This window comes from Camelus ferus, chromosome 23 (genome assembly GCF_009834535.1).
Source record: "Camelus ferus isolate YT-003-E chromosome 23, BCGSAC_Cfer_1.0, whole genome shotgun sequence".
Taxonomy (NCBI): Eukaryota; Metazoa; Chordata; class Mammalia; order Artiodactyla; family Camelidae; genus Camelus; species Camelus ferus.
In genome coordinates this window covers 13,686,296-13,695,742 of record NC_045718.1, presented here as the reverse complement: position 1 = coordinate 13,695,742, position 9,447 = coordinate 13,686,296, and the positions used below count along the sequence as shown (strand labels likewise).

Sequence of the window (9,447 nt, the reverse complement as noted above, 5' to 3'; positions counted from 1 at the left end):
GAAGAGAGTGAAAAGGGAATGTTGTTCTAAAATCTTTGTCCTTGACAAAGTGGAAAATTTAAGGATAATACATGCATGTATCTTGCATTAGAATGCTATCCTTCTAGATTACACCCATCCTACTTTTTTGTATTAAATTATCCTTTATTTTGTGCTAATAGTAAGCGATGATGGTGGTATTTGCTTTTTAAGGTCTTTTCTTGTTAAAAGTTAAAAGTGGCAAATCTATATTGTTTGCCAGAATCTTCTTTTACAGTTTAATTGTGAAATTTCAAAGTCTAGGTACAATTGCTTTGAAGGCACTGGAAAATTATCCTTTATGATTTAGAAAAATGCATAGCAGTAAAATTTCCTGTTGGAGGCAGTATAGTATAATAAAGCAATATAGAGAAGTAATGGAGTGCGGATTCTGAAGCCAGACTTACCTGGGTCAAAAAGTATCTGCCACTTATTATATCTTGGAAAAATTATTTAATATCCTTGGGCTTCAGTTTCCTTTATCTATAAATTAAAGATAATAACATCTCCCTCATTGGGCTATTGAAATAATCAAATTAATTAATCAGCAGAAAGTATTTAAATAATACATTGTAATCACTCCTTAAGCATCAGCTATTATCACTGTGGCAGTGATGACAGTTATGATTTATTATCTGAAGACACCTTAGGTAATTAATTTCGTTTTGCTTCTACTACATAAAGACAGAAAACATGGGGAAATCAGAAGGAATACATCTCAGTTTTTTTAAATTATAATTCTAGAAAACTAGCTGATATTTATTGAGGACTCGCCATGCAAGTGGCAGAGCCAGAATTCAAATTGAAGACTGCCTGGCTTCAATGATGATAAAACCACTGTCCTATCCTGCCTCTAAAATGAAGAAAATCATACTAAAGCCTTGCCTTTGAATAACATTAGTAGCCTAAGCAAATGTGGAGTCAAACGGTGGCTAAGATGGAGAAAATTACACGACAGAAAACAAAGTGGAAGGGTACTTAAAGGGTGAATGTCTGCGATGTGCCAAAGCTGTGGGCAAGGTCTGAGAAGAATCTGTTTCAAAATAAGATTAAGTGGTATTTATATAAGAAAAATTATATTAATTAAATCTGGAGAAAACTGTGACTTTATATATCCTATTTAAAATATGGAAGGGCCTCGGGTCCGGCTCAGCCTGGCCACACTGCCCCACTGCCCTGCGCCCACCACCGGGCCAGGCCCCTGCCCACAGTGCCTGCTTCCCCTGCATGGGGCCCTGCAGCAACCCACGCCTGGGGCTCCCCGGGAGGGAGTCACCCTCCCAGCCCCCCAAGAGGAGGAAGAAGAGATCCCTGCCGCCTGACAAGTCCGCGTACACCTACTTGGCCATGATCGCCCTGGTGACCCAGGCCGCACCTTCCTGCAGGCCCAGGGAGGAATACGAGGGCTAGAGGGACTCCATTCGCCACGACCTCCCTTCCAACAGGCACTTCCGTAAGGTGCCCGAGGATCCTGCCAAGCCCAGGCCAAGGGCAACTCCTGGGCGGTCAACGTGAGCCTGACCCCGGCCGAGGCGCCGCGGCTGCACGACCCGGCCCTATGCCGGCGCCGGCAGAGCAAAGGACCCAGGCCCCGACATGCTGCCCGGCTGGCCCTACCGGCCACCCAGTCCCCAGCCGCCGCCCAGCGAGAGCTTCAGCATGCAGTCTCTGTTAGGGGGCTCCGGGGAGAGGGCGCCACGGAGCAGTCTAAGTTGGTCAGGCTTAGTGCGCAGTGGGATGGGGGGAGGTACCCACTCCACTCCTGCCCTCTGAGAGGCCTCTGTGGCCCCTGTGGCCCCTCCCAGGGCCCATGAGAGTGGAGGGGGAGACTTCCCAGGATGGAACCAGTAGGCCCTCGCCCCTCTCCTCTGATTCCAGAACCTGGCCCCTTCACTTACTGCAGGGCACCTCAGACCCGGGAGGGCTGTCTGGTGGAGGTCACAAGGCCCTCACTTTGGGGACAGCTGCCAGCTTCCTACTTGCCCATCTACACTCCCAATGTGGTAATGCCCTTGGCCCCACTACCACCCACCTCCTGCCCCCCACCCTGTGCCCACCCTCAACCAGCCCAGCCAACTAGAAGTGCCCCCTGAAATCCACAGCCCCCCAGGGCTGCTCTGGGATCTAGATGCCCTCTTCCAGGGGCGCCACCCAGTAAAATCATCTGTGATGTGTGGGGTAGCCATCCCAAGACCTGGCTGCCCCCAGCCCAGGCTGGCCGCTCTCCTGGCGCAGACTGCGAGCCTCCCAGGGCAGGGGCTGCTTTCCTCTCCCACCCTCTCCTGCCACCATCTGGCTTGTTGAGGGGAAACCAAGGACAAGAGGACCAAGAGGTGTGTGTAGCTATAGCAGCATCAGTCAAGCCAAGAGCCCACATGGTTACTGGGCTGCCCCAGAGGAGCTGTGGCCCAGCTGGGTGTCACCCTGGCCCTGGTAGTCAGACTTGCCTCACCTACCCCGAGGCACGGCTGGGAGCAGGGCTCTGTTGGAGTAGCCCTTCCTGTCCCCTTCCTGGTCCCACCATCTCTGGCCCTCTGCCCATCCATCCATCCATCCGTCACCATCAGTCACCTCCCCTCCCTAGCTCCGGGCTTGGGGAGGGAAAGCCTAATGGCAGCTCTGGCCTGAAGTCCTGTCCTCCGTCAACTGCCTGGGAAGGAGGTAGCACCTTTTGGGGAGAGGGAACAGAGGCCCTACCTGGTTTTGGTGGTGGTAGTGGGGAAGATAACAGTAAAGGAATGGAAAACATTTAAAAAAATAAAAATAAATTAAATAAAATATGGTAAAATAATTTTATCTAGTTAAGTTCAGATGGAAGCCAAGTGCTTTTCAGTTAAAAAATAATAATAAATAGGGCAGCCTAGTAATGGGAGCTCAGATTCCAGAAGCATTTATCTGGGCTTGAACCTCTGTTTCTCCTCTTAATAGCCACATGACCTGGTAGATAAGGAAAAAACTTGTTCTCTACCCATTTAGGTTCTATGTCTTAGGAACCCTGCAAATTAAACTGACAAAAGATAGGTTAGCAAGAGGGAAAGAAAAAACAGTGATTTACAAGTGCAGCATACATACGCATGGGAGACCTCAGTGACGAATAATCAACGAGGTGATTAGAATTTGGGGTTTATATACCATCTGAATAGGTAAAGAGGGGGAAAAGAAATACATTTACAGGAAATCAAATTACTTTTTGGAAAGATAAATGGGCTTTCAGGAAAACAAACCGGTGATAAGAAAATTTGTGACAATGTTTTTCACCTTGGTATAAGTGATCTGTCTCCTTCAGGGCCCATAAAACTCCCCTACATAAGGGATTAGGGACACGTTTTATTTGCATTCTCCCTTCCGGGAATAGATCTACCCTGAAGAAGAATTTACCGTAGCTTTATGTCCCAGAATTTGCTGCTTTTGGTTAAATAAAGGAAGCTCCAAGAAGGCTTTTTTTCCTGCATCTGTTGAATATCAAATATCTTCAGCTTAAAATAATCTTCATGCCAAAGTGGCATATCTGGGGGTGGCATATTCTTATCTTCCTCAACCTTAATCAGATTACTTAATCTCACCAAAATTCAGTTGCCTTATCTATAAAATGGACATAATAATGGTACCCAATTCAGAGTTGTGAGGATTAAATGAGATAATCTATGGAAAGCTCTTAGCTCAGCACCTGGTATGCAATAAGCGCTCAATAAGCATTGACGATTCTTACTTACTGCGCTTATAGCTAGAAACCTATTGATCTGAGTCAGTAATTCTCAACTTTGGCTACACAATAGATTCCCTGGTAGGATTTTATAAAGCACCATTAACCTAGCTCCACATCCAAAATTTCTCATTCAATAGGTCTGAGGTCGGACCCCAGATCCCCAGATAACTTTAACGTTCAGCCCAAATACTGAACACCAAAGGTTTAGGTCAGGAACCAAGTTAGGGGGACTGAAGGACAAATCTGGCCCCTTGCTTGGTTTTGAAAATAAACTTTTAGTGAAACACAGCCACACTTATATATGTATTATCTGCAGTTGCTTTCACTTTACAAGAGTAGTTGAATAGTTATGACGAAGACTCTGAAAGTCTAAAGTATTTTAAGTATTTCCAGTTAGCTTGCTGACTCCTAGTTTAGGATGAAGTTCCTGGGCTGGCTACAGCACCACATGGGGGCAGTATGGCTTCATTACAGGATCAAGGTGTTGGGGATTAATAAACTTGAAAATTAACCCTGCAAAACTAAACACTCAGGAATGACAGAAATGACTATTTTTTTCTATCTATAAGCTCCTTTCTCTAGTTTCCAATCACAAGCCTATCCTGTCTTGAAAACATCCATGCCAGACACCTCTCTCCGTCTACCCTTCGTGACTAGCAAGTGTAGTTTTTACCTATGGTTTCTGTTTCTTCAGCACTCCTCATTTCTTGTGTCTCCCTAAACTCTGGCTTCAAAACGTACCTATTTATTGAAATGCTACTTTCTGGGGTTGCCAGTGACCTCCTCATTGCATTTTCTGAGTTCCCTTTCTTACTGAATTTCTATGGAGATCCTCCCTGAGACCATCTTCTCCATGATGCCTCACTTCCTAAGTGTTTTGCTGTCTCTCTGGCCACTCTCACAGTGAAGAAGCTCTTTGTTCTTTTCCTCTAAGCTGTGTTCTCATAATCTGCTCTGTTTAAGATGGGTGCCCATCCAAGCCAGTGCCTGATTTTGCTTCTGTAAATTGTTATTAGTCCTACAAAGTTTGAGAATCAGATTGCTGATTTTTAAGGGGCATGGCCATGGTTTAGTGTGAAATGCTAAGAAGGAACGATGTTAATTGAAGAGGTTTAATCAAGCATCATGTCCAAAGGGCAGTCTAGAACACGTTGGAAGGTGGGGTGGACACAACTCTCCTCAGCCTCATAAGCTTACACGTGCTTCGTGGCCCAGTCAACTCTGAGAGCCATATTCAAGTCTCACCCTAAACATCTTTGTGCTCTGTCTTCTGTTAGGGAATTCCTGGTCCATGTCTGTCTTCTGGGTGACATAGGAGCCCTGTGAGGGGCAAAAAATAAAAAGCTGCCGTGCTAGCTGTAAACACTCCACTTGCAGCTTACCATAATTAGCTCAGAGCTCCAGGAATTATGCTTAAAAATTCCTGAGGGCCCCTTGCCCTACCGCTGCTGCCTCCCCAGTGCCTCACTGCTGCTGCTCCACGGGAAGTATTTCCACTAGACTCCAACTTGACAGTTCTCCTTCCTACGTGCTGATATGGATGCAGCGCTGTTACTGACTTGCGAAAGTATCTTAACAGGTCATTTTTGTTTGTCTTGTACTTGTCAGAAGTGGAACCAAATAACCATACTGTCTAGTATTTGCTGGCTTTACCCATAAAAAATGGCTAAAAGCAACATTCATAGATTGGGAACAGAGGAGGGTTGGCTGATTATCTATTAAGCCAACTAATTGTTTCTTTCTTTGAATGATAGAGTAGAATGAACTGTCCTTATGGGCCCATTTTCAAGAAAGCTTGCACTAGAACCAAGCCAAAGCAGTTGAGAACCACAGGTTCAGATCAGCCCCTGGCATAGTTACATGGGAAACAGAAACGATAAAACCCTGCAGAGCTCAGACTGGCAAGCCCTGCCTCTCATTCATGCTAAGATAAACTGAGCTACATGATGTGGCTTTGGGGACCAAGTCTGGGAAGCCTGGGTAACTCCAGCTGTGCAAGCAGGAGCACTTTGAATTGCTGGCCACATTTCCCCCTTGACCCTCGGTCTCTTCTATCTCAAAACCCACAACCACCTTATTGTCTAAAAGACCCAAAACTTAAGGTCAACTTAACATTCTCTGCTAGTCAAAAACAACCTCCACTTCCTGCCTTGTTATCAGAATCCTAGGTAAGTAAATTTTATACCAGGAAATTTTTTTTTTGACTTGAAGTAAAAGAAACTGACTCTGACATCTTAAGTATTTTTGGATGCACCTGGTTCTGAGGGATTGCTCTCCTGTCAAGTGGGTAAATTCTGTACAGCATTGAAGAAAGCTTGTCTGGCAAGAAACAATGAAGCAAACTCTCCAAAAAACTCAGCACATGAGACAGGGACAGTATTTCCTAGATTGCTAAGGCTAGGTTTGCTATGTCCCTATCACAATTCCTCTTGAAATCCAGGTACACTCCTTTTCTAATTTTCATGAAACACCCCTGAGGTCTTAAGCTGCTTTGCGTTCCTTCTTTCTATTTGTAACTAAAGAATCCTAACTAATCTCTTTGCTCTCTAAGCCTGAAACCTACTTGCACCAGCTTGCAGTGTGGGTTCAGCAAGCCACTGACTCCCCCTGGGGCGGGGAGGGCAGCACACTTTCTGAACAAGAAAAATAGACCCAATTTTTAAGACTGCTTCAGCTCCAGCAGGCTCACTCAAGAGGATGGCCAACAACTTAAACGGATCACCAACAGTCTGGGCCATCTCCATAGTCCTGAGATTTAAATGAATGTCCATCTTTTGGCACCGGCCAGAAAGGACTGACGACCTTATTCTTCCCAGGGCTAATGAAGGGGGTTCTCATGGCCTAGAAAGAATAGTTGTCACCTGTCTAGATGACATTTTGACTCATATCCCCGCTTGACCTCTCATGACTCCTTGCTCTGGGTCACAGCAACTCTGAGATAACCTTGAGCAATTTAAATGTGAGAGCCCGAAGGGAGAGTTCCCGAGTAACATCATATCCTCCTACGATGTCTGTATAAAGCTGGACAAGCTATCCGTGATTGTGGAGCAGCCAGCTTCTGCATAATCAAGGATGTCCAATAATTTCCAGAGAATACTGGATAAGAACAGCATTTTGGCACTGATTTTTTGCCTAATGAACCCAAAGGCCGATGGACAAGAAAGTGAAAGGGTTTATCTGGTCTTTGGCTGTAGCAGGGACTGTCTCACTCCTTTGCTCCAGTCTTGACCTAACTTACCATAGCTCAGCTTAACAAAACCCTATTAAAACAGCGTAGAACCGCAGAATGATCTCTGAGCCTACTTCTGCAATACCCTTGTGCTCAAGGCCAGAAGCACAGGCCTTGCCTCAGCAGCTGGACCATGGGAGGTTATCAGAGGTAACCCCACAGAGAAATAATTGTCTATTGCTTTTTATTTTTATATATTTCAGTTAATATATTTTTAGTTTTAGATTTATAATTAGTTCTTATTCATAGCTACTTGATCTTAGTTAATATCTGCCTCTTTTGTTTCGTAACTTCTTATTACTGCTTTAGCACAGTATTCCTTTATTTACCTCTTTAGGGATCTTAAATATACTCATTTAAAGCCTTTTTTAAAATTTTCAATTATTTCCCTTTTCTCAGGAGTGAATTCTTCTATCTGTTGAGCTGGCTGGCTACTTTGATCACACTCTCTGCAGTTTGAGTTTGCAAGCTCATCTGAAGTAGTTTCCCTTTTTTCTTTCAAACATTAGTTTTTTATTAAATACCTGGAGACTACAGCCTAGCCAAGTTTATAATTAAATTACCCATTGCCCCAATGATAAGCCTTACTATAGAGTTACGGTAACCATGGTGGTGTGGTATTAGCAAAGGTACAGGCACACAGATCAATGAGACAGAAGAGAAGGTCCAGAAATAGTCTCACACAAATGTGGCCAACTGATTTCTGACAAAGACACAAAAGCAATTTCAATGGGGGAAAAGATAGTCCTGTTAACAAAGGTATTAGAACAATTGAAAACAGTGTGGAAAAAAAAAGATCCTCAATCAAAACCTCACACCTTATATAAAAATTAACTCAAAAGTGCCACGTACAAATATAAAACGTGAAATGATAAAATATTTGGAAGAAAACATAGGAGAAAGCCTTTGTAACTTGGAGTTAGACAAAGCATTCTTAAATAGTACACCAGAAGCACAACCCATAAAACAAAAATTGATAAATTGCTCTTCATTAAAATGAAAAATTTTGCTCTGCAAAGGACATTGTTAAAAGAATGAAAAGACAAGCTATAAACAGGGAGAAAATATTTGGAAATCGCATATCTGACAATGACTTGAAAAAAGTCCTTTGAAGAACTCTCAAGACAACCCAGCTTCTAAAATGGGCAAAGAAATTAGACACTTCAATAAAAAGAATATACAGATGGTGGATAAGCACATGGAAAGATGTCCAAAAGATACCATGAAAGAAAAATAAATTAAAGTCACAATGCGATACAATTATGCAGCTATTAGACTGGCTAAATTTTAAAATACTGACAATCCCAAGTGTTGACAAGGATGCAGAGCAACTAGAACTCTCATACATTGCTAGACATGGTACAGTTTGGCATCAATTTAGCAATCTCTTATAAACTTAAACAGAACCTTACCATATTATCCAGAAATCAGACTCCTGGATATTTACTTAGAAGAAGTTAAGGCCCATGTTCACACAAAAGCCTGCACATGAATGTTTCTAGCAAGCCTATTCATAACTGCCAAAATCTGGAAAAAATCCAAATGACTTTTGGTAGGTGAGTGGATAAACAAACTGATAATCTAGAAAATAGAATATTATTCAGTGAAAAAAGGACTAACCTTGTTTTACATGCAGAAACTTAGGTGAATCTCAAAGGCATTATGCTGAATGAAAGAAGTCAGTCTCAAAATGTTAGATACTATATGATTCCATTTCTACGTAAAGCGCAAAAAAGCAAACGTTGTGATGGAGAACAGGTGAGAAGCTGCCAGAGGCTGGGAAGCGGGTGTGTGTGTGACGACAAAGGGACCGAACAAAGACGCTTTTGAAGGATGACGGGGCTATTCTATATGCTGCTTGTGGTGGCGGTTTCATGAGCCGGCGTGTGTGATAACTTTCCTAGAACGGTACACCCAAATGCCTATTTTTACGTATGATCATTTAAAATTTAATATTAAAATGTGACTATATGGAAAAACCAGAAAGGAAGGACCAAAAATCCACAGGCTAACTGCTTATATCTGTTACGGTATCTATAATAAGGCACTGTAGCAGTGAGACTCCGGTAACACGTACAGCATTCTACAGGGGACCTGTTCAGGCTGGCAGCGTCACCGTGCCCCATGCTGTCTTTCACAGAGTCTTTACATCAACAAGCTGATAGTACTGACCACAATAAAGTCAGAGATGATCACTTCCACGTCCCTGTCTCAGGTCACAGGGAGGGGGAAAGAGTGGAAGGGGTGGGCAAGAAGCTTCTCTTAAATAAGTGACATTAATTCTGCTCTGCTTCTGTTAACAAGATTTTAGTCATGTAATTTCAAGATTTTACAACAGTATAGGTGCCTGGAGAGCAGGGGCCTTGCTCACGGCTCTGTCCTGAGCCCAGAACCACGCCTCTTAGGTGCATAGTAGGTGCTCAGTGAGGGTGTCTTCACCTCTGTCTGGGGGAATCAGGGAAGACTGCCTGGAGGGGTCATTTGAGCTGGACCG

General features: G+C 43.7%; 1 pseudogene; it reads left to right on the top strand.

Annotated features, from left to right (window-relative positions):
* Window positions 1-1,245: 1,245 nt before the first annotated feature.
* On the top strand, window positions 1,246-5,224 carry LOC116659230 (annotated as a pseudogene).
* Window positions 5,225-9,447: the final 4,223 nt, after the last annotated feature.